Raw genomic sequence first — 27,353 nt, 5'->3', positions numbered from 1 at the left:
GGTAATAGAATAGTTTTTTTTAAAAAAGCACTGTTAATCATTCAATCAATTTAGTTCTACCAATCCCACACAATCGCAGTGAGGATATACACGATGGAATTCAATCCGACAGCAGTGACTTTGATTTAACCAATCTTCGGAATTCAGAACTATTAACCAATCTGGATCAGAAACTTTCACATGTACAACTAGAAGAAATGATTGAACTAAAGCACCTATTATGAGAATATGAGAACTTATTTGCTGCTGTTCCGGTACGAATTTTGAAATTAATATGATGATATTACGGCTGTAGATTCTGCAGCAATGAAACAGCATCCTTACAGAATGAGTTATACCAGCAGGAATGCTTGAAAGAAATAAACTCATTGTTTGCTGCAGAATGATTTCATGGGACCAAGTAAATGTAACTGGAGTTCACCATGCATTATTGTGTTGTGCCGAAACCAGATATTACATTGTGCATGTGTACTGACTATAGAGAAGTCAACAGTGTCACCAAAATAATGAATTCATTTCCAATGCCATATATATATATGGATAGATAGATATGCGTATCGAAATATCTCAGTACATATCTCTTGTATGTCTTGAATGTTTGTACATGTGATATATTTATATTTAATTTCATTTATGTATATCAAATATGTCACCATCAAGTTATGTAACAGTATCCTTGCACAATTCGGATATAAAAGAACAGTTCTGAAAATGTTTCTTCTCCGGTCCCTTAAAACTCCTGGTTAAGAACAGTTATCATGGGATGGTTCAGTGTAGGTATGACTGTTTCTCTTTCAAGAACGAAGCCGCTGTTTCTTTTCTTCTGGATTTTTTAATTGATTAGGTTATTATAATTGAAAATAATGAAACACATTAGGGCAAATGGAGACTTGTTTTAATGTCAGCAATATATTTTCAGATATCTAATATGTCTAGCTGACATTTTGAAATAGGCGACGAATTTGAGCAAAATAAGATGGTACTCGAGGTACCCATTTCTTATGCAGGCAATGTCGGACAAAAATTGGCTTTACGAGTTCTTTGCAGAGCGAGTATACAAGAGTTGTTGTTTTTTCGAACTGCTTTTCTTGTGTTTTAGTTTTTTTTTACTTATGACCTGAAGACAGAAAAAACTGTGGGTGATGACCGGTATACACGTTTCACATATGACCTGAACTCAGATAAACTGTTGGTGATGACTTTTATAGATGTTTCACATACGACTTGAACACAGATAAAGCTGTTGGTGATGACTTTTATAGATGTTTTGCTTAGGAAAGCAGTGAGTGCTGACTTTTATACATGTTTTACATATGACTTGAACTTAGATAAATCTGAGGGTGATGACATTTATAGATGTTTTACTTACGACATGATCACAGATAAAGCTATGGGTGATTAGCTATATACAAGGGGCTAAGCCTACCACTACCATAACTCACCTGAGAAGAGATTATATATATATATATATATATATATATATATATATATATATATATATATATATATATAGAGAGAGAGAGAGAGAGAGAGAGAGAGAGAGAGAGAGAGAGACAGACAGACAGACAGACAGACAGACAGAGACATAGACAGAGAGAGAGAGAGATATGTATATGTTACGTGGTGCTTAGTTTGTATATCGTCATCTAGAGGATGATCGTCCACAGTGTTATTGTCAGGATCAAATAAATAATAAAGTAACATATGAAATTAACAGATGGAATAAATGGAGATCTGAGATGATATATAGAATTGAACAACACAAGCCTCTGTATATTTTAATCAAATATATATGCAAATTCAAATTGAAAATGATATTTGAAGGATAAACCTTCTTAGAAACAATTACCAAGTTCATAAAAAGGAATTAATCGTTCTGTTTTAACCGATAAGATAAATCTCATCATGAAACAGAGTGTGCGATCGAGCTAAATTGCCCTCTCTTCCCCTCTCTCTACCCGGTGTCTTTCAGGTCATCAATCATAATTTGTCTGTCTCCTCTTTTGACCACTCTATGGGTGTATACATATTATGCTATTTCTCTTTCAAAATAAATAATACACAACCTAAATATTTGTCAGGTTTTTTTCTTCTTATCCTAATTAAACATAAACTAAGGCTAATATGGGTCAGACCGCAGCCCGACAGCTGATACACTAACCCTAGTAAAGAAGATATACGTTTCTCCCTAAAGTGCTGTTTAGTATCCCTAACTGAATTAATATATTCTAGGCACAATTAACCGTACACCCTGCTTTTAACTACTACTATTTAATGGCTTAATCTGTCGACAGAGTTCACAGCGTAATTACACAAATGCATTAATGCGATTCACTTCAAGTCTTAACAACAATATTTGCTAATTAACTAACAATCCATCACGTGTACATGATGCGACATAGGACTAGTCATTTCTTAGCATACATGATTCTTAACATTTAAGACAACTAAATTCACACTATTATGTCAAGAAATTCAAAGCAAAGAAATAATGAATGAAATTCTTCGAATAAACAAGTCATACAACATTCAAAACGAATGAACGCAAAGAACTGTCTTCCGAACTCAAAGGAAAATCGATGTATGCATTTAAAACAATAAATTCAAACAAATAATTACAAAGTCATATCGTGAAAACTAAATGAGAGTGAAACAAAGACCTTGTGCTTTTTGAGAATCGTTCTCTTCTATTTAGCAGAATCTCTCTATACCTTTAAAGTCACTTGTCCCTAAAATTTCCAGACACCCGTCTCTTGAACATTTTTATAACGAGAGAATACTTGTTGTACTCCCTGAGCCAAGACGTCGCCTCCTGCAAACTTAAACTGAATAATTTTTCGAGGATGAATACAACATTGAATTGTGCCTGAGAAACTCGCATCTCTTCTTTAACTTAGCCAATCAGGATTAAATGTATCTAACCATCTTTATTAACACACGCCCATTGACTTTAGAATAACTCTCTATTCTGCCATTATCAATACCGATTTCTGGAAAATGTCATTTTGTTACACTTATTTCAGACGGCACAAAATTGTCTTTGCATCGCCTCAACTTAGTCATTTTTCAGTATTTTAAACTCTTATTTCACCATGCCTCGTCCACGTCTCTAACCGTTATCAAAATGAATTTCTAATTAAAATTCAATCAGCCCATTCGTCAATGTAATTGTTACGTGTACCCTAACCGTGGCAAGATTCACTCAGTTATGTGATGCCATATCTACTTACGAAATTATTCACAGTTACAATATATATATATATATATATATATATATATATATATATATATATATATATATATATATATATATATATATATATATATATATATATATATATGACCAACAAGTTTTGTAAAATTCAAAGTATAAAAAATTTAAAAAGCACTTAAAGTATTGTGAATTAAATCCCAAAAAGTCCTAAATGTTCTATCACACGTTCAAATGTATAAAGTTTCAACTGAATTCCAGTGTTAATCTAATTAAATTTCAATAGTGAGTGTTAATGCTCTAATGGCCTGTAGTGTGATGATGTACTAACAGTTTTTTGTTATATCACATAGCACATCTAAAAACGTTCATGTCTAAATTCACTATAATTCCAAATTAATGTTCCAGTCCAAGAGTATTATTGAAAAGCTTTTTGTATTTCAAGTGGATAATAATTTCAATAAAATGAAAAACTGAACACAACAATAAGACGGGTTCTGCTTCAATATGTTAAGGGAAGAATGATTAATTTATCAAGTAAACATCATTATATAAAAATCTAAGACACAATAATAGAACCTGGATGAAGAGCAAAAGTTCATTTCTAGAAAATTCTAAGTTGCCAACAAGATAATGAATATTACTAAAAGTATAATAAAGTACATGGCAATCATCCGGTAGACCAGTTTTATGGGGGTGGAATTCCAGTGTCCTAGACTCAGATGATTACCTCCATTAATAATGATCACAGTATTTACTCTGTACACCTATACACACAAAAATAATATCAATGTATCATGTTGTTTATAAAATCTATCTCTTTAGTCAGCTACACAGTGAACATGATTATATATATATATATATATATATATATATATATATATATATATATATATATATATACACCACATACATTAAAAATAGCATGGCATTTAAAGTGTTTGTATAAAGCTTAATTGATATACCAATACTATTGGTATATCAAATTGTGATCCGCCAATGGCGCAACAATACGAATACATAAACATTCATTCAACCGATGGCTAATAGATCAATGCTGAATTTCTACTCATTCATTAATCAAAAATGACATATGAAAATAATGATAAAAGTATTAATAATCCCTGTTTTCTAAATGATATTGAAATGGCACACAATTTCGTCGGAATCCTTTCTTTTTTCCATTGCCCATCTCGTGCGTAAATGACAAAATAAGTACAAATCGGGAGTGAGATAGAAAAACATATTGCGCTGGACGAAAACATTACAACTGAACTTGAACCAAGTAACCTACAGTAATCTGGTTCATCGTAACGGTATGTTTACGCTTTCCTTGGGATCTATCTACTGTGCTCATAATATCAATGGTACATAGTTGTAATAGCCAGTCACACTAGATCTATATGTTAAATTTGTCGGTTACGAGGCACACATGCTGTGCAGTGTTTTAATCCTTGGTTGTTGTTTCTTAAACCTATTATAATGTTCTAAAATCGATTATTAATTATTAAATATAAAAATGTCCAAATGGTTGACCTGCCTCTCTCTCTCTCTCTCTCTCTCTCTCTCTCTCACACACACACACACACACTCTCTCTCTCTCTCTCTCTCTCTTGACCGTTCACCTAAGTCATTATTCTGCGTTAATTAACATTTCTAAAGACTACAACATTTTCTCTCTCTCTCTCTGTTTCTCTGTCTCTCTTTCTCGCTGTGTGTGTGTGTGTCTCTCTCTCTCTCTGACTCTCTCTCACTGTCTCCCCCCCCCCTTTGGACGGCTTGACTAAAATTACGTCATTCATGGGTCCAGAGGGGGACAGAAAGCAGAAAGGATTGTGATGATGTACCATATTAAACTCATTTAGAAAACGGGGATTATTTATACTTTTTATCGTTATTTTCATACTTCACTAATCATTAATGTGTGGTAATTGATCATTGAACTAGAATCAACTGCATACGGTCGCTAGAACGTTTATATATGCGTATTATTGCGCCATGGGCGGATAACAATTTTATATACCATTTTATTGGTATATCAAATTGTTTAATACTAACACTCTAAATGCCATGTTATTATATATTTATTTATATTTATATATTTGTCCCTCTGTGTGTGTGTGTGTGTGTGTGTGTGTGTGTGTGTGTGACAAAGGATACCACTGACTACGGTCTTAAATAATGAGGGTGAGGTGATGATTTCATATTTAATCCAAAAGAATACATCCAGATCGTATTAATTGTCGTATTCGTTCTCAAAGGACAAACTTGCTTTTAAAATGTGGTTTAAACTTCTTCTAGCAATAAAGTGGACGTTGACCTACTTTATTTAGTTCACTGTCGATTATAAAAATATGACAGTAAAAAATGTATTAGTTATTGCTACCTGAAATTGTAGCTTCCGTGCAAAGTTACAGAGAATTTCGTATGTGAGAAAATCAGGATTCACCTAAAATGAAACAACGCATGTTTTTAAATAACTGTGAATGATTGATGCAAACCGCGCGTAGAGGGGAATGAATAGGCCCTGAACCTCCACTAAGTCACAAAGGTCAGTTTGGTGGAAGGTACGAATTTGTCGATATAAGGCATCTGCACATAAAATGTTCAAGCTTCTCTCAGATAAGCTTTCTGTTTTGTTTAGTTTTGTAACTAAATGTACCGTGTAAACTATCATAAAGTCAATTATCTCCCATCGCCATATCCTAAAACGCACCCCCAGCGAAATAATGAGCAAAGCAAAAGAGGCCCAGTTGGAGTCTTTAAAGCTAAATCTTCAAGTGTTTGCGCTAAACAATCAGCCGATGAAACAACTTGCATTATTCATTATGATATTATCTGGCTTCTTTCATAAGTAGCCTTTGAAATAAGGAAATATGCAGTAGTTCCAAGTCAATTTGACAATGATGAACTACTATGACTTGATGACAAATGCGATCATAGATGGTTCTATCAAAGCTTTACAAATATGTCTAGTACCAAGAAAAGAAACCATTCAGAACATTCAGACAAAATGCTATCAAATTTAAAGATGTTAAGCACTTCCGAGCACATCCAGAATCTTCGGTCTTATCCCCAGCTGACAAATGAATTTTATGTGGAAAATATGAACGATGAGCTTATTGTTAATTTGAATATCTCGCCAAGATTGTCACAAGAATTGCAGAGATGAGTATCATTGTAGTAGCAAAGCTCTATAAATATCTCCTGAGATAAATCAAATAAGAAAGATCTATTTACTAAAGAAGCAAATTATCACAAAACATTCCGCAGCGATTACACTCGAAAAGGCAGTAGCTACTAGAAATGGTACAGAGGTAGGTTCATAAAATACAAAAAGCGTCTAAGAGTACTAGCTATGTAAAGGCACAATATCTCTTAAAAATGAAAACATTTTTTCCAATGACACCAGCCGTCAAGTGCCTGTACTTCAGATGATTTAGCCTGGCACCTGAATCACTTCACAAGCTTCATGGCTTGTGAAGAATTTTTAGTATACCAGACTACCAGATGATTACGTAGATAGTTATACCACCGTTCGTTTCAAAGGACACTATCAAACCAGACCCTAATGGATTTCTGTTGTGTTTTTAAGGAAAGCGCCTTCCATATCATGAAGGGTACAGTTGGTAATGATAGTAAAGTTGGCAAGTACACTTGTATAGGTTTTGGTGGCAAAGTAGACCGTGTAATTGCATCATCTTGTATCATTGATTTGGTTAAGTATTTTGATATAGACCGCCTTAATTGCTGATCAGTTAGTTCACTCCGTTGTACGTTTCAAGGTCGAATTCCATACCAACAAAGATCTTTCATATGAAAGTATGAAAGGCAAACAAGTTTGAAATAATGTTTTCTTTATTGCTTACAAATCAAATCTGGGTTCAAATATTGTTCATGAAAAACTTCAAACCCTAAATGGGAGATTAATGCACTTCACTGGCAAATGTGATATTGCTTGTTGTGTATTGGAGTTAAATATTATACCTGAATGATGCATGGACTCATTTCTTTCCAACGGTTGTATCCTCTAAAGATCCTGATGATTAGAAATATTATGAAGGAAGGAAAAGTCTATGGCTTCTTTAAACGTGTGATGAAAGAAAGTTTTATGTAATAAAAAAACACGTTATTTAAGAAGAAAAAATGATTGAATCAAGGATATGTATGAACATGGCTAGATCAGATTTAAAAATTCATTTTAAAAGAGATACATGATTAAGATAAAAAAGTGAAAGCAATGAGATCACAAAATATAAAACTGTATTGCTGAAAGATTCTGCTAATTTTAGACAGCTGATTTTAATATAGAGACGATTGAGATCGGATGACAATATTTAACAATTAAATGATAGCATATGCAAGTGATTTAACAACTGAATGATAAATATGTACTAGTGATTTAACAATTTTTATGATAAAGATGTACAAGTGACTTAACAATTATGTTTAATGATTTAAATATTGATATTACATTGATCGAAATTGATAGGATTTTGCATCAATTAAAACATGGTACGAACTGCTGTCCATACCTGTTTATCAATGAATTTTTAATTTATAGTAAATATGTTTTAGTGAAAATATTACTAGCTTATTTAATAGTAGTTTGTAAATAGTATATTTTAGAGAGTGAATGGTGGTTCCATTACATAATAAAGACAGCTTGAATGGCATTAATAATTGCTGAGGTATAACGCTACTAAGTTTGCTGTGTCACATTGTTTACTCGGATAACAAATATTACATTAAATGATTGGGTGGATAACAAATAGTACAAGGCTAGGCGAGTGTTTTTTACATTACTTTCTTCAATGTTTTTAAAGGACCTAAACAAGGAATTTATACTTGATGATACAGAGAACACTGGTATGACGATACTTTTTATTTGAATTTATATTGATGATATTAGTATCTTGTATAATTCTTGCATAAGTCTTCAAAACTTTTTGCAACAGATGGCAATTTCATGTGAACCTTTCTCAGAAAAGATAATGATATTTAAAAAAGTATTAGGTTACCAAAAAAGTAAAGTTTACTGATGATAGTATTAAAAAAGAAACAGCAGACAGATTTACATTACTTGGTATTGTTTTCGCACGTGGTTAATCTTTTGATGAAGCACAGATTATGTTCGCTGTCCAGTCCGTAATGCTACATGGATACACTTGTAAAATTATTGCTTTGAATATCACTAACTTAAGGAGTCTTTTTAATTGATTAATAATGCTACTATTTTACTAGCGTTGTAAGGTATGGGGTTTTATTAATATGGTCAATATCGAACTAGCGTTGTGAGGTATGGGTTTTTATTAATATGGTCTATCGAACTAGCACTGTGAGGTATGGGTTTTTATTAATATTTTCAGTATCGAACTAGCGCTGTGAGGTATGGGGTTTAGTTAGGGCCAATATCGAACAAGCGTTGTGAGGTATGGGTTTTTATTAATATGGTCAATAACGAACTAGCGTTGTGAGGTATGGGTTTTTATTAATATGGTCTATATCGAACTAGCACTGTGAGGTATGGGGTTTTATTAATATGGCCAATATCGAACTAGCGTTGTGAGGTATGGGTTTTTATTAATATTTTCAGTATCGAACTAGCGCTGTGAGGTATGGGGTTTAGTTAGGGCCAATATCGAACTAGCGTTGTTAGGCATGTTGTTTTATTAATATGGTCAATAACGAACTAGCGTTGTGAGGTATGGGGTTCTATGCCTGCTAATAATATTGATAGAGTATATTTACAGTTTTGTAAAACCATTTTAGGAGTTGAGGGAAGCACACGTGTGTGTGTGTGTGTGTGTGTGTGTGTGTGTGTGTGGCAAGTGGATGGGTATATATGTGTAGATATTTATGGGTCACGTATTTTTCTAAATTGTTTTGAAAAAGAAAGTCGCATCTGATATTGTTTGTTGTAGTTCAGAACAACAAGTAGATTTCATTTACCAACGTGATAGCATACCAGAAAATATCAATTGCGTCGTGGAGGTTGAGTGTGTGACCCATGTGGCGCATGACCTAATGGTCTTTAGTTATGTATTGTTGGTTTGTTTTGGAAAGAGTTAAACCTTTGAGTAATGATGTATTAAAAGAGGGACTGATTTTTACAAGCCTTGCCAATGATTTCAAAATCTTATCGAAGCACTCAAAAGTTCAACTAAGTGTACAAGGCTTGTGTTGCTTTCGATCAGCATCCGATTCCAGAACAGAATGATGCATGCCAAAAACTTATGGATATTCAGCAATTTGACATTCATTTGTTTAAATTGATGGCAATCAGAAACGGCAAATGTTTCATAAATAATATAAATTGGAACATATGTTGTTTGTTGCTGTTTGTTTGTTTGTTTGCTTTTTGTCTGCAATTTTAAGAAGAAAACTTAAATGAATAAAGAAGACAGATCTGTTGAGTCCTTACCCGGCTGGACTGATAAAAGACTAACAACAATAGCTAGAACATGAGTACAATTACAATTTTACCAACATGTCTACTTAATCAAAATCTTCTCTTGAAGTAAATTCTCCCAAGTAGAATCGAGCTTAGAAAACCTGATAAAGATGGCCTCTTTAATGGACAAAGATTTTGACCTTTTTGAAATCATTCCAGCTCATGTAAGTCCGGGGACATATAATAGGTTGAATACAACTATGATCAGCAGCACAGCATTTGATGAGCCGAACTCAGTCCATCTGATGTCAGATCATCAAACGTATCTGCCCAGAGCAAAACAGTCGGAGATCTTGATAACGTAAGCCTAAATCACAAACATTTAACAAAATCACGTCAACAATATGCAGTGTGGCTTTGAATCAGTCTCAGAAGATGCCATTCTGACTCCCGAAATTAATGTTGACAAAGTCTGCTCAATGCCAATTATTTCAAGATTTTGCCATCTATATTGGATAATATAATGCAGTAAAAGCTAGGGAATTTAAACTAGTGAGTTTTTGGCGCATACGATAGACAAATGACAATAAAATTAGATCTTACCATTAAATCATTTCAAGTTTGGCAGAGTTAACAGTAAATATATATATATATATATATATATATATATATATATATATATATATATATATATATATATATATATATATATATATATATATATATATATATATATATATATATATATATATATTGTGTTCTATAATTACAGTTCAAAAAAAGAAGGTACTTTAGAGATGCAATCGTTCGTGCTTACATTTATATGAACACGATGCCATTCTCAATAACATTACTTAATCAAAGGAACTGTCTTTAAACATTATCTGAAGTCAAAAGGCATGTATGATTTAATTGATAGGAGGAATGGTCTTCATTCATCAGACATAAAAAATTCGAAAATACGATACATGTTTTTCACTATGGTCTATGACGATGTAGAGTCTTTGTCTGACGGCGTAATAGATTAAAATAATATTTCATTCATTTTCAACAAATGTTTTCTGATTTTGATTATCCCTTATTTTTTTAAATTTGTAAGTCAAAATAATAGCAATATAATCAGGGGCATAACTATAGCTATCGTTTCCCCTGCAATTGGATGCAGTGGGAGTATTAAAGAAGGGAACCCTTAATCTCATTTTTTTGCAGGACGGCACAAAGTTTAAAGATATACCACTGAACGCAAAATGTTGCTTTAGTCTGCAGTCAGAACTGTCCGATCTAATGTGTAAATGTTGCCTTAGTCTGCAGTCGGAACTGTCCGATCTAATGTGTAAATGTTGCCTTAGTCTGCAATCGGAACTGTACGATCTAATGTGCAAATGTTGCCTTAGTCTGCAGTCGGAACTGTCCGATCTAATATGCAAATGTTGCCTTAGACTGCAGTCGGAACTGTCCGATCTAATGTGTAAATGTTGCCTTAGTCTGCAGTCGGAACTGTCCGATCTAATATGTAAATGTTGCCTAAGTCTGCAGTCGGAATTGTCCGATCTAATATGCAAATGTTGCCTTAGTCTGCAGTCGGAACTGTCCAATCTAATGTGTAAATGTTGCCTTAGTCTGCAGTCGGAACTGTCCGATCTGATGTGCAAAATGTTGCCTTAGTCTGCAGTCGGAACTGTCCCATCTAATATGCAAATGTTGTTTGTTTACAGGATAAAAGACTTTGTATACTTTGTTCCACTAAAGTAGACAAAACATGTTTTAATTTTATTCCTTTATGTGACACTTTATAAAGTTGATTTGGTTTGGTTTGGTGTTTTACGGGACAGCAAACAAGGTAAACGTGATTTGCTATTTCATGAATAGTGTTATCGAAGCTTTGAGCCACCTAACATTTGAACAAAGCTTTCTGAATGCCAAATGCCAAATTATATTAACTGAAATGTTCCAGACCGCTATCTTTATGTAATTAACATTTTTATCGGCTTCGTCGTTCTAATAACTTCTGCCGTTAAATGAATTTTTTATGACAATCATGGGTTTATTATGTGTTGATTTTATGTGAACGTTTGGATACATTGTATCATATTTGTATGGAATTGCAGAGGATTAAATATCAAGAGTTAGAGTAATTCGTGTGACTAAATACATAACAAAAGATTTGTAATTCAAATAGTGCCATATGGTAGAGATGTCAGACTGTAGATCATCTTGTAATATAGTCGCCTGACCATCAGTTTTGGTGTGTGCGACGGCTGCTGGATTGTACCCACATACCTTAAGCCTGGACTAAATATAAACTTAGGCTTATAATGCACGGGTATGATAGCCTTTAAATACGTTTAACTTGAAAATATGTATTCTTGAGTCTAGAGTTAACGTGTATGCATACGTTGGTGAAATTTGGATCAGCTATTAGAAACATTTTGTGAAGAATCCTACAAAATGGCAGTAACCAGGAGTCATGTCACTTCTCGTATTGGATGGCCAAGATGTGTCCAGGCCGATTTTCAATAAACTGTCCAATATGTCTCCTCAGACTGAGATCTTACATTATCATGCTTATGTCTCGTCAGACACTGAGATCTTACATTATCATGCTTATGACTCGTCAGACACTGAGATCTTACATTATCATGCTCATGACTCGTCATGCTGAGATCTTACATTATCATGCTCATGACTCGTCATGCTGAGATCTTACATTATCATGCTTATGTCTCGTCAGACACTGAGATCTTACATTATCATGCTTATGACTCGTCAGACACTGAGATCTTACATTATCATGCTCATGACTCGTCATGCTGAGATCTTACATTATCATACTTATGACTCTTCAGACTGAGATCTTCATTATCATGCTTATGTCTCGTCAGACTGAGATCTTATATTATCATGCATATCACTCGTCAGACACTAATATCTTTAATTATCATGGTTATCACTCATCAGACTGAGATCTTACATTATCATGATATGACTCGTCAGACTGAAATCTTATATTGTCATGCATATCACTCGTCAGAAACTAATATCTTTAATTATCATGGTTATGACTCATCAGACTGAGATCTTACATTATCATGATATGACTCGTCAGACTGAAATCTTATATTATCATGCATATCACTCGTCAGACACTAATATCTTTAATTATCATGGTTATGACTCATCAGACTGAGATCTTACATTATCATGCTTATGACTCGTCAGATTCAGATCTTACATTATCATGCTTTTGATTCTTCAAACAATATCAATATATGTGTCTGTGGTAGAGATAGACAGAATGCAAAATCATTTTTATTTTTAACTTTACTGGGGATAAGAGATAAATTCACAAATTTGAGGAAATCTTCACAGTTTTTCAGAGATATAAGGTAAGACCTTTAAGCAAAAATAATTTTTTTTTTACTGTAATTAGCCCTGATAACTCTGAGAAAAAAAATCATTGTTACTTACAAAACAATATAAAAGATATTCAAGAAATTTCAATATGAGGACGAGATTGTTTTATGAAATTTGAGATATGATTTCGGTATTTGGCTTCCTTATCTCTGTTGCTACGTTTAAGAAATTAGGCTGGGGTTAATTGAGCAATTGGATAAACCTGTGGATTTCTAATTTCATCTCGGACAAAACGAAGAAAATAGTGGGAAAATTTTGCAAACTACAGTAAGAAGTATATAAAGCTTATAAATGTCACAAGAGTATCTGTCTGTTATATTTTAGTTATTACAAATAAGTCCAAGTCAAAAAACACAGATCATGACTCAGCGGGAAAGGGTAAAAATTATTATTATTATTATTATTATTATTATTATTATTATTATGTTTGATCAAGATTATTTTATGTACACTTTACAACAAAATCATAATTACAGGTATATGATATTCTCTTCCATATATATGTTTCACACAGGATTACAGACAATATACTGAACCAATCACCTGGTAAATTTTGTGTAATGTGTCTTAAATTCGATCCAGCAAACTGCAGGTGGCAGTCCGTTCAGTCAATTTTCTATTTTACACCGTCTCATAAAATTCTATGAGTCACAATTTTTGGTCTTGGCATTCCAAATAAACGGAACTGGAGGTTTAGAATCTAGATACAAGTTACACTGAAAACTGGTTATTAAGGGGAATCAACATGCATCTGGAATGCCATAGTCCTTGCAGGCGGTCTGTAATTTTGTTTCATTAATATGAAATAGTATTTAGCAGCCTTTCACGAATCCCTGTCAATTGAATGTATTTGGACACAACTGTAAATTAAGCCAAACGCGAAAGCAAATAATTTATCTTGTACCAAGCCATAATTTGGTCGAGTTAGTTTAAGAATCATTGGATTTTCAATTACCGGTTAATGTGCTTAAACATTCCAGCATTCGAGATGTGATGAAACTCGAAATCAATCGGATAGATGATGAAACTCGAATTCATTCGGACTGTGATGAAACTCGAATCCTTTTCTTCTGACTTAACACCATAATTTCACGTATTAGCATTCAGTGCTGTTTTGATATTTGACAGATCAAGCACTTGTTTTGATATTTGACAGATCAAGAACTTGTTTTGATATTTGACAGATCAAGCACTTGTTTTGATATTTGACAGATCAAGCACTTGTTTTGATATTTGACAGATCAAGCACTTGTTTTTATATTTGACAGATCAAGCACTTGTTAAACCTTTATTATATAATAAGTATTCACTCTTTCTGCTAGAAAATTCTATGCATCAGAAAAATGTCAAACTGATATTATAATTTTAATATATTAGTGGGCATCTATGTAGAGCTATGAATGTGCAACTTTTTATTATTTATCTATCTGTATGTTTGTTTGTAATATACATGATTATTACTTTCACAGTCATGTTATTTATGCATTTCATTGTGTCCACTAGTCATCTCAGAAAGAATAGGGGGAGAACAACTTGTTGGTGTATTCTCTGTTATGTGCCATTAGACAAAAAGCCTATTACCATGATGCAAGTGGTAACATAGATTCTAGTCTTTCCCTGCAAGGAAACATGATTGGCAAAGTACATACCGGTAAGTAGATACATACACAAATTGATGAGATTGATTTACATAATTATTATTGGTAGACGTTTAGAAACAAGCTCACGGAATTAAATAACCTGAATTAAAGAAAAGAAAGAGAAGGATGCCTAGAGATACATTAATATATGAGTACCGTCTATACCTTGAATCCAACTGCTAACAACAGAAACCATGATCTGCCGTCGCATAATGTACCCGCAGATCGGAGTCTACGCTTTTTATTTTATTGACTACTCCTAACAAACTGCATAGAACAAGATCTGCCGGCGCAATAGGCTGTGACAGATCTGGATCGGTGCAGTTAGACTAGTTTTATAGCGTGTTGATACAGTATTACATTATTTTCTCACCCATGCGACAGAGAAATCTACTTGTTTTGCTAACCTTACTTTTCTTGTCTCAATCTAGTCATCTCAGACCAGTCGTCTCAGTCAAGGTGTCCACGCGCTCAGAACTACTTTTAAAAAAAAAAGAAACCCTTGTTGTCTTCTGCTGTGCCTGACATAGTTGTACTAAAATCAAACAACAACAACAACAACAGCAACAAATACATAACAAAAACAGAGTAACTTAAGTTAAATCCATCTTTGAGAACACACCATACAAAAACATTTCGAGAGAAACAAAGACAAACGCATATGATGGCGAGATTTTTGGTATTATGCTTGTTCGTTCCACACAACATGGTCAGATTTATCATATATGCAGGTCTAGCTCAATACATTTTTAAATCAGCGTCATTAAATGTAGCTAAAGCTACCTAACTAGTTTTAAATACTTCGTGTGAAACAATTTATATACTGTTAGCTACATTTAATGACGCTGACATGAAAATAACTGTGCAAAAGATAGGATAAAATTCTCAATGTTGTGTGAAATGAACAATATAACAGAAAACACTTACCCATGCATATATACTATAGACCTATACACTTCATAGCCTCTCTACTCTCTTAACAACTACGGAAAACTACTTAGTAACAGCCAGAAAAGTGTTATATAAAACATGCTTTCTTCTAATTTTATTAAGCATTTCTACTGTGCCCGGTTGAATCAAAAATATACCTACAATATTTAATGACAAATAATACACTTATCAGCCTGAAGGAATAATTTATCCGTCAGCACATTAATCCATAAGCAAATTTCACCGTAGCACTTGCCATATTTCCAGGACAGAAAATGTTCAAAGAATCCGTGAACTTGAAAGTTTAGCACATGGTTATCCGCTAGAGTCCGTTTTTGGAGGGTATATCATACACGGGGGTAATTGTACAATCAATATTAAGGACAATACAAGTATGTCACACACAGTTTCATCTCCTCCAAAGAAAAGAATAGTTATATACGATATAGTGATACAGATCTCTAATTACCCATGAATAATCTAAAGAAATATGTTACTCTTCATCACAGCTTGTACTAAGTATAACTACAGTACAGTAGAGCTGAGTAGCCAATATCGTTTTATTATTTACAATATAACTTTTCAAAATTGGAACTGATGAAAATAAAACAATGGGGAGACAAATAATATAAACCCTTGACTGCGAGTTCCTTGTCTCGGCCCAAACCCCAACATAGATTTTATATATATATATATATATATATATATATATATATATATATATATATATATATATATATATATATATATATATACATGCACACAGAATGGTATTCACTCAAGGTATAGCTTGCCACCTGGAGGTAAAATAACGATTTTGTTTTACTGATGACATTGCTGTCTTGTTTTTATAATAATAAAAAACTGAGTAAAAATGCCAGCTCCATGAAAGGATAGTAAATAGAAATCACTATAAAAAATATAATAACAAATAGAAGAAACTGTCAACCCTGATAGAAATTGTTATTTAAATGGAGAAAAAAAAACTGCAGATAATGATTTAAAAGTGTTTTTGCCCAAAATTCAAATGAAGCCCTTAGGAAAATTCTTAACTGAAACCGCAGTCGTTATATTTACAATCTTGCCTTTTCGTTGAATTAGTCGCATCCTACGTGAGCGCATTATACGAGGTCTCAGTGTTGGACGAAAATATAGCTTCTGCCTTATTAGGCGGGAAATAATGTATTCACAAAACACTAAATATTGACGTCCTTTTAGGACCGATTAATAATAAAAATTTCAGCATGGTAAATCAAGCGGAAATATTATAGTCAAAACGAAATGATCGAACCTTCTGGTCTCATTGTGGTTATTTCAGTTTTACAATCTTTATTTATATAGTTCATATATCATAAACGTATAAAATGACTAAAATGTTAGCATCCCATAACGGCATGGCGCTGGTATGTTTGTTTGCAAAGATTTCCTAAATATAACTAGAGTCAAAGGACCAGTCTTCAATCCAGACGTGGGTTAAATTTCGGCGGTTAGACAAATTTAATCCTGATTGGCTGAGCTAAAGAAGACGGGAGAGTCCAAGCGAAACTCAATGTTTAAAGTATTTTTCGGCGCAAAATTAGTATAAGTTTCTGCCGGAAGGTAAGAAGTTGACTCCGTTAAAATTATAAAGTACATTCTCTTTAAAGTTGTCCAAGGGACGAGTGTCTGGATGTTTGAGGGACATGGAACTTAAAGAAACAGGTAGTTTCTGCTGGATAGAAGCAAGCAAGTCTCAAGTAGACACAAAGTATTGTCTCAATCTCATACAATTTGTTTAGCAATAGAACTCTGTAATTATTTATTTGAATTTATTTATTTCAAATTCATACATCAATTTTCTTTTCGTGAGCTCGGAATTTAATAGTTTGCATTCATTTGTCTTGAATATTATATGACTCATTTATTGTAAGAATATCACATATTATTCTATTGATAATAATCTTGAGATAATTGTTCGAATTAACTCGTTCATATGTAATAGTAATTACGTATTCTATGCATTTCATGCATTACTTATGACGCGAATTAGTAAGAATTGTGAGAATGTATTCGTCTTAAATGATACGAATCATCTAGGCTAGTAAATATTACCATGTATGGAAATGGTATGGCAGTGAATTGCTAGTTAGAAAGTAATGTAGGTTAGACATATCTATTAATTCTTTTGTGTAATTAAGTTATGAACTCGAATTAACCAAGAATAGATTGTTATTAGCATAAAAAACGTCAGTCGGCCGACATTTAGTCCAGTTAGTGATTTTTTGTCCACATCAGGACGTAATAGTTTATTAAGAGTTCCAGCTTAAGTCATAGTTTAAATAGGGATACAAAGTAGTCGCTATGAGACACATTAATCGCTTTGTATTAGGGTTGTGTGTATCAGGTGCCTGGTTGCGAACTGACCCATATTTGTCTTTGTTTCTTTTTGATTTGGGATAAGACGATATCTGACGTAACAAGAATGGGGATATTGTTCGACCCAGAAGAGAACAAAACTAGACAAATATTTAGGTCGACTATTTGTGTATCTTTCAAGGGAAATATCTCCATTTATACGAACCATACTGTGGGAAACGAAAGCAGACAACCAAATTATGGTGATGACCTGAGAGAGAGAGAGAGAGAGAGAGAGAGAGAGAGAGAGAGAGAGAGAGAGAAGAAGAAGAAGAAGAAGATAAAGAAAGGAATACGACAACTCTGACCTTCAAAAAGATTATTGTTATTAGTATTAGTATTATTATTATTATTATTATTATTATTATTATCTATAAGGTGGGTAAAACATCACGTGGAGCTTGAAAGGGATGAAAGTCAGTGATATATTTGTAAAGTTTCTCAGTTTTTCTGGCGGAACAATTATGGCGATGCGAACATTAATTTCTAGCCTTCTGTCAGCAGCTAGACTTGGAATATATTATCCAAGAACGAAACAATTTGCAAATGTTGAAGCTGAAGAATTGTTATCGCTCTTTCAGGTCGGTCTTAGATGGCTTGTTTATCTTATTAAGACAGATACACGGTTTGGTATAAGTTAATATGTGTAATATACATACACCGTTTGGTATAAGGTTGTATGTATCAATTACATACTCCGTCTGGAATAAATTGGCCCATGTCGTTTACATACACCGTTATGTATAACATGGTTACGACCCTAGGTCTTAAATTATGTAACAGAAAGAAAGTGAAACCAACAGTTTAATTAAAGCTCAATAAACAATTTATTTCCACAGAACACAAAGTAAAACCGACAGTATTGTGTATTAAATCCCAAATAATCCTAAATGTTTTACCACAAATACAAACGTATAAGAATAGTTCCGAGTGAATTCCGGCAATGTCCTGATATACCACAATGAGCACAGTGTAAATCCCTTGAATAATTTAAATAAATAATTCTTCTAGAAGCTTAAAGTCTGATCATAGATTCCCAAAGACTGATATGAAACAAGAATGAAATGTGTTTACCAAATCAGCTATATATACAAATACCCACTGGACCCAAGATGTAATAGACTGTTCTGGAATTCCATACATAGCATGTGTTATTTACATATACCGTTTGGCATAACATGGCATGGGTCATTTACAGAATTTGGCATAACATAAGTATGGGTCATTTACATACACCGTTTGGCATAGTATGGTATGGGTCATTAGCATATACCATTTAGCATAACATAGTATGTCATTTACATACGTCGTTTGGCATAACAGTATGCCATTTACATACACCGTTTGGCATAATAGTATGTCATTTACATACACCGTTTGGCATAATATTATGTCATTTCATACACCGTTTGGCAAAATAGTATGTCATTTACATACACCGTTTAGCATAACAGTATGTCCTTTACATACATCATTTGGCATAACATAGAACGGATCATTTACATACAACGTTTGGCATAGCATAGTATGGATCATTTACATACAACGTTTGGCATAACGTAGCATGGATCATTTACATACAACGTTTGTCATAACGTAGTGTGTGGATCATTTACATACAACGTTTGGCATAACACAGTATGGATCATTTACATGTAACGTTTGGCATAAGGTAGTGTGGATCATGTACATACAACGTTTGGCATAACGTAGTGTGGATTCTTTACATATAATGTTTGACATAACGTAGTGTGGATCATTTACACAAAACGTTTGGCATAACGTAGCGTGAATCATTTACATACAATGTTTGGCATAACATAGTGTGGATCATTTACACACAACGTTGGCATGGCACAGTATGGATCATACAGCCATATTTTGTCATAATGTAGTCTGTTCCGTTTACATCCTTCGACATTATATAGCATATATCATTGACATCAACAGTTTGGTATAAGATGGTATGTGTCATTGACATAAACGGTTGTGTAATAGATAGTATGTGCCATTAGCATACATGGTTGCGTAATATATGGTATGTATCGGTTGCAAAGAGTTGCTCTTTCAAGACAGATCAATATATTTGATTATATTCACCGTTTAAAGATAGCATGTGCCTTTGGCATATACCATTTGGTAAAAAATATTACGTGTCATTTGCGTACACCGCTTGGTGTAAGATGGCATTTGTCATTGACATAAACAGTTTGATATAAGATGGTATGAGTTATTGACATAAATGGTTTGGTATAAGATGTTATGTGTAATTCACAAACTGTCTAGTGTATGATAGCATGTGTCACTGACATTAACTAACTGGTACACGATAGTTTGTATCATTGACATAAACGGTTTGGTATAAGATATCATGTGTCATTAACATAAAAGGTTGGGTATAAGATACCATGTGTCATTGACATAAATGGTTTGGTATAAGATGGTATCTGTCATTGACACAAACGGTTTGGTATAAGATGGTATGTGTCATTGACATAAACGTTTGGTATAAGATGGTATGCGTCATTGACATAAATGGTTTGGTATAAGATGGTATGTGTCATTAGCATGAACGGATTCGTATAAGATGGCATGTGTCATTGACATGAAAGGTTTGATATGTGTCAGTTACGAATAGTTGCCCTTTAAAGACAGAATAATATTTGAAACATGAAAAGTTTCAGCGGATGGTCTGTATTGTGTGAATTGTTTTTTATATTTACGTCTGTTTCATCTTTCTTCCATGCAGGAATCTTGTTAAAAAACCGCATTAAACATGAAATGATTTACAATCAAAATGAACATCAAATACCAGGACAAAAGCTGAATGTTAATGATAAATAATTCAGCGTAACTTTATAATCAGCCATGGAAACTGCGAACGTCTACTGAAAATAAACGACACATCATGTTTTATTTAACATCGGTGAAACATCTTTGGTGGAAGGTCATCCCTTATCTGTAATATGTACGTATGTAGGATGTTGAGAAAGAGATTAAATAACGTTATATATCAAACTTGATCTGCAGTGTAAGAATTTATTTGGTCATTAAGCCACGTAACTTCGACTAAAATGACGAATACTACATTCTTCCTACAGTTATAAGCGCAATATGATAGGAATTTAATGAGTACCAAATACCTGAGTTTTTCAAGTTTGAACTTCGATATAACATCTGAAAAGCAATGCACTGCAACACTCTATGTCTGAATATTTAATTAAATTTTAGGAAAAAGAACATGTCATTTAAAAGCCATAACGTATTTTGAAAAGAACGATTACAAGGAACCAAAATATAATAAATGTATTTTCAGTGATGACGAAGTGATTTCTTCCAGCGGTGCATAAATAAGAATACTAATGATTTGTCTGAGTTCCAAAACCTCCAGTTTTATTTCAAGCATCTGTAAGCATCTGCAAAGTCGACATAAAATGTATTCATGGTTTTGCTGTTTGTGAAAGAAGGCGTAAAACATACAGCAAAAACAGACTGAAAGTGTCTTGTCCCATTAGTAAAATGACTGAGAGTGTCTTATCCGAACTGAAAGTGTCTTGTCCGATTGAGACAGCAGTATTGTCTATCAAATCTTATGCTCAATTAAATCGTACCGTCTATCAAATAGTATTCTCCATCAGATCGTACCGTCTATCAAATCGTATGGTCATATAAATCGTACCGTCAATCAAGTCGTATAATCTATAAAATCGTACCGTCCATCAATTCATAGGGTCTATAAAATCGTACCGTCTATAAAACCGTATTGTCTATCAAATCGTACCGTCTATCTAATCGTATGGACATTTAAATCGTACCGTGGATCAAAATCGTATAATCTATAAAATCGTACCGTCTATCAAATCGTTTAATCTATAAAATCGTACCGTCTATAAATCCGTATTGTTTGCCTATCAAATAACACCATCGATCAACTCAAATCAGCAGTCAAATCGCATCGTCTATGAATAATGCTAGCTGTATGGTTAATATTAAGTTGATTATGCAACCAGTGTATGATAGATTAATACAATAGTTGGTTAAATTATATTCTTTCAGATTTAAAAGCAATTAATCAAGAACTAAATCGGATAGGATGGATGTTATAGACATCAGCAAAATAACTCTAGGCAGATAGTGAAGATTGCAATGTAATCTAAGTTCAAGCTGATTTTTTATCATTGCAGCATCAACTTTTGATGTTACACGCCAAGATTAATTTTTATCTGCATTAATAAATCTTAAAACTCGCCAATATTCAACAGCACACATTATAGTGCCTTCAAAACAGTCCTTTAATAAATCAAAGTCGAGAGTTTAACTTTTGTACTGTATTCGACCCAATGCCAGATATGATGTGATAACTTCAGCATGTTGGGCATCTCTGGGTTTTTCATCTGTCAGTGACAGTCTTGCCTAGAACCAGAGAGCGAAAATTATCAGTCATATGTCAAAATAAAAAGTAACTTCATTTAGAAACTCTTCATATCTTTCTTGACGGCATTAGGCTGTCTTTGGCATGAGAAGATGGTAGATATGTAGAGACTTACCCAGAATCAGGTAGTGATTTTGTTTAATGTAACGATTGCAGGATACGTACAGTTGAAGAGATAATGAATCCATTTTTTCTTTAGTCTAGTATGTTTTGAAAATGTTAGATAATCTTATCTATTTACTCACCAAACATTGAAACAAGTATTGCACAGGGACTGGTGTCTACACTCTATTTGAACTTACGTCAGACTCTCTGTTGATTTGCAAATCAGGTTCCAATGACTGGTTTAGTATGTGATATGAAAGCCCCATTGAAGGAACACTAATATATCTATGCCTTTATACATCTGGCTTTTATTTTACATGGAAGAGGTTTCCTTTTTACTACCTATGGAAGAGGAATCCGCGAAGGATTTTGGTGTTGTGATATAGCATATAACCGAAGAAACGCAGATATATGTGTGTGACGTAACATAGGTAAATGAAAGTGTCTTAGAAATATCAGAGAAGGAAAACAATACTTCTATAGATAAAATAGCATAGGGTAAAATCTGGGCGCTCTTAGAGTACTCTGCGGCTGATATTAAAGGTGACTTGGATACAGTTTACGTACGTGCTTCTCTGTTATATTTTACAACTCCCAAATGGTTTCGTCGTTTTAAAGATGGACGGAAAATCATGGCGAGCGGGTAGTGGCTTGAGAAGGGGCAGTTGATATAGATAAAAGAAACACAGTGGAAGATATTTCTATTATTAATGGAGTATTTCGTTAGCTATTTTAATATGATGAAGACTCATTTGAAGCTCAGAAAGGTTTGTGTAAGACTGATACCGCATTTGTTGACGGCTGATTAAAAACAGAGTCGGGTTGAAATCGCTAAACAGCTACTCGCCAGCTATAAAAAGACTAACCAGAGACGTTGAAAGGAGTCTAACACTTTTTTAATAAGTCAAGAAAAATAAGAAGTTTGGATCGGTGAAATCAAGCGAAGGTCACAGGTCGTTCGAGAGCTCGGACCTTCAAGCGAATTTTTCTATGCCAAAGATCAAGTCGTTCAGGCGTCTGTGCCTCACTCTTCTAGCGTCATTCGACATTTGTGCATCTCCCTTATGATGAACAAAATTTAAAATCATCTCAATTGATGTTTTATAACTAGAACTCAAAGTCAAAATAAATGACATTGGTACATTATTATAACCCTTTTAAAATGCAAACTGCTTCTATAATCGTTGTAAATAAATAAAGAAATAAGGACGTGTTGCGATGTACTTTATTCGGTGCGTGGTGTACAACTCAGTTACTGTTTGGTCATGAGTCAAGTATCTGGAGACTTTGGTGGCATGATATAGATATAGTGAAAGTGAGAGAGAGAGACATATGTGAGGCACTGAGGGAGAAACCTATGGTGAGGCAAGGAGGGAGAGACATATGGTGATGCAGAGAACAAAAGACATATGGTGAAGTAGAGAACAAAAGACATAAGTGAGGCAGAGAAGAGAGACACACACTATCGGAATCCAATAGAAACTGATGGTAATGTTTCCGTTAAATATTCAAGGATTTTATAATGGTTGTTTTCAAGATGTGAGCTCAGATTAATTGCTCAAAAGAAATCTGTTCTGCACCATACATTTATAAAAATCGACCTTATAAGAGTAATAAATCTGTTATTGTCAATACAGTTTAGTAGGTAACATTCTATTAATACATTATTGTTCGTTGTGTTGTTAGGACCATAAAAGAAAGGCGAGCAATCATAACTGTATTGTATGAACTTATCTGCGGGTTCTTAGAACTAACTTTTTTTAAAAATATGCTGGATGCAAAAAATGTATCTGGTTTAAACTAACGATTTAAGAAGGAAATCGATAGCAAAATATACCACACGGGTGTTTGTAAATGACTTATACAATACGAGGTTCTAATGTAATAAATGACATGTGTAGTCAATGATTCTAACGTAATAAATAACTTGTGCAATCAATGACTCTAATGTAATACATGATTTGTGTAATAGATGATCCACGTGCAATACATGAGTTATGTAATATATGCATATATAAATGTAAGTGCTCTAATTTAATGGAAATGATCAGAAGTTTATAATGAATGACTATGAGTAATATACGTAGATGACTTTCTTTCCTAAGTATTTAATTATATGATTGATTGTGTTTTTTTAATAGTTAGTTCAAGTTTACTTCACGACATAAAACCCTCATTCGTTATCGTTTCTTTATTATATTTTCTTGCTCTATTCTTTTTTTCGTAACACTATTTCCACACTAAAATATTCTGAATCACTTAGCAATGTATGTGATAACATATGTTAAATATACAAAACTACGTATAGGCAACCATGGCCAGTTTACTTTGAATTACCTTGATCCAAAGCAAATTTGTTTCTATGGCCAGCAATTGTGCCCTCATCCTTGTTTGTTTCCATGTTACATCCTTATATTTCCAAACACGATGAGGTACTATTAAATGACTGGATACTACAATAGGTGTGTCAACATCGTTATGTCCTTGACAGTTTATTTCAATAAATGTATTGTGAAATATCTACTTGAGATGTCAACATGAATGCATCGCTTTAGCTACTAATCTTTACATTTAATATTAGCTTTGTTGCCTTTTTCGATGAGATTTCAAAGTTCAATTGTGTTAGTATTTACTATTTGGGACTTGACCCCTGCTTCACTGAAGTTATCAGAATTCCTCGTCACCTTAAGATTTTGCCATTAACTTATTATATTATTTTAGACTATTGCAGGATGTTTGACAGACGTAGAGATTGTGGAAAGAAAGGAAAATCACTCTTTAGTTTTAAAATTGTACACTAGGGATATTCTAATTCTTGAATATGGGTAATTACTTAAATATGGGAAATTCTCACAATTTTCCTCGGAGATAATGCAAGTCTCTATTTAGAGAATTGAAGACATACTATGGGTACTTTAACTGGTTAGGTTTGTGGAGTTTTACGTCATTTTTCAACACATGATAGACTATACATGACAGCTAATATATTGTTGGTCGAGAGAAAAACAGAGAAGACCCTGGGAAGAAGCACCGAAATACCGGAAGCTACTGGCAAGAATTTCACATGCCCACACTGATAGAGCCGATATTCGAACTACGCGGACAGAGGTGAGATGCGTAAATAATCTGTAAAGGAGAGTGACCTAGTCCACTTGCCCCCCTCCACCCGCTCCCCTACCCCACTTTAAACAGTGATGTCTGTTGATGTTTAACGAAATAATTAGTTTTGCCAACCAAACAATAAGAACCATTCTAAACTCTCATCTTGAGGGAAACAATTGAGATATTTCGTTAAGCTGGTTTTGCAATATAAAAGCCAACAACCTCCTCAGGACATTGAAAATCCTTGATTGGGATCTCCAGTTAACAAAGTATATATATATATATATATATATATATATATATATATATATATATATATATATATATATATATATATGAATCAACACCTCCCCTCACAGCTGACAGTTTCTTATGTCATTCGTTTTTTTAAAACTACTATCAACAAAATGAATACATGTTGATAAATGAACGCTTTACCTTATTAGGCTTGCCCATTTCCGTGTCCATTAATCGTCCTAAAATGAATCATCTGGCACTGGAATTTCCCTAACTGTCAGAATCAAGTCACAGATGAAACTTTGCATAAGCTGTCTCAGAATGAGAGCTAACGAACGGCCTGTAGAATTTTGTTGAGCCTAGCCTCTGTTTTGCATCGCTTGATAAATAAAAAAAACAAAAAAACAACTATGGATCTCGAGGCATGTTAATAGCACAGCCAATATACGGAGCTACGGGATTAGAATTTAGATAAAACGCGGTGGCGTGTACAATCATCATACTTGAGGAAAGTGATATCCACTACCTGCAACGTGTGGTTTGTTTAATTAATGTGAAATATGAGTATGCATTTACTGAGTGTATCTAGAGCAATAAACTGAATATTGACATATTGCTATTCTATGTTCATTACTATGGTAAATAATTAGTCTTGGGCAAACAGATTACTTTCATATCATAAATATTCTAAGCAAAGCTGTATCTTCAATTGCAAATAATAAATAGAGATTTCATCAGCAGTAAACTTAAGCAGTGGTAATAACTCTCTCATTTTCATGGAATAAGCACATAATCATTTCCCGTCTGACGCTGTTTGGCATTTTAGTATCCAGTATCGCATTTAATGGCAAATTATCGTTGACAGATTGAAATGATACAGTAAATGATTTTATGAAATGAACAGTAAGTTATTGGCATTTCTATCTATTAATCATTTTAAACTATACAGAACTTCTTACATTATCACAAAAATAAACAATAATAACAACAAATAAATTATTATTAATTGTAGTGGTAGTTTGGTTTCGGTTTTGTGGGTCTAACGCCATTTTTCAACATATGATAGGCTGTACGGTAGGGCCAGTATAACTAGTGGTAAACTTTCTCACATACCTGTATTTGACGAGCCCGAGACTCGAATCCACACAGAACGAGGTGAGATAACAGTGACCGGTAAAATCGAGTACTTCAGGCCAATCCACTGCCCTGGGCCGATAGTAGTAGTAGTAGTAGTATGTATATATATATATATATATATATATATATATATATATATATATATGTGTGTGTGTGTGTGTGTGTGTCTGTGTGTTTGTGTGTTGCATTTATATATGAAATCGATTTCGCATATATCTGTGCATTAACTATATGCGTTTGAAGACCTTTTACACTAAATTTCAATTTAGATTCTCACCTTACTGTGATAGTTTACATTTCTAGCAGAATAAGAAGAAAAAGAAAAGAAGAAATTGCAGGGTAATTTAAGTTTAAAAA

The 27,353-nt window shown here is 33.5% G+C and overlaps 1 protein-coding gene across 1 annotated transcript in view; it reads right to left on the bottom strand.

Moving 5' to 3' along the window:
* LOC149797442 (uncharacterized) overlaps nt 1-26,232 on the bottom strand; it is a 94,658-nt gene extending 68,426 nt beyond the window's left edge. The window contains exon 1 of the mRNA XM_089962252.1: nt 26,061-26,232. The gene's annotated coding sequence lies outside the window, so the exon portion shown is untranslated. The remainder of the gene's footprint in view (nt 1-26,060) is intronic.
* Nucleotides 26,233-27,353: the final 1,121 nt, after the last annotated feature.

The sequence above is a fragment of the Sinohyriopsis cumingii genome, chromosome 6, assembly GCF_028554795.1.
Source record: "Sinohyriopsis cumingii isolate HCF-2022 chromosome 6, ASM2855479v2, whole genome shotgun sequence".
NCBI classification, from domain to species: Eukaryota; Metazoa; Mollusca; class Bivalvia; order Unionida; family Unionidae; genus Sinohyriopsis; species Sinohyriopsis cumingii.
This window is presented reverse-complemented; position numbering and strand designations above follow the sequence as displayed.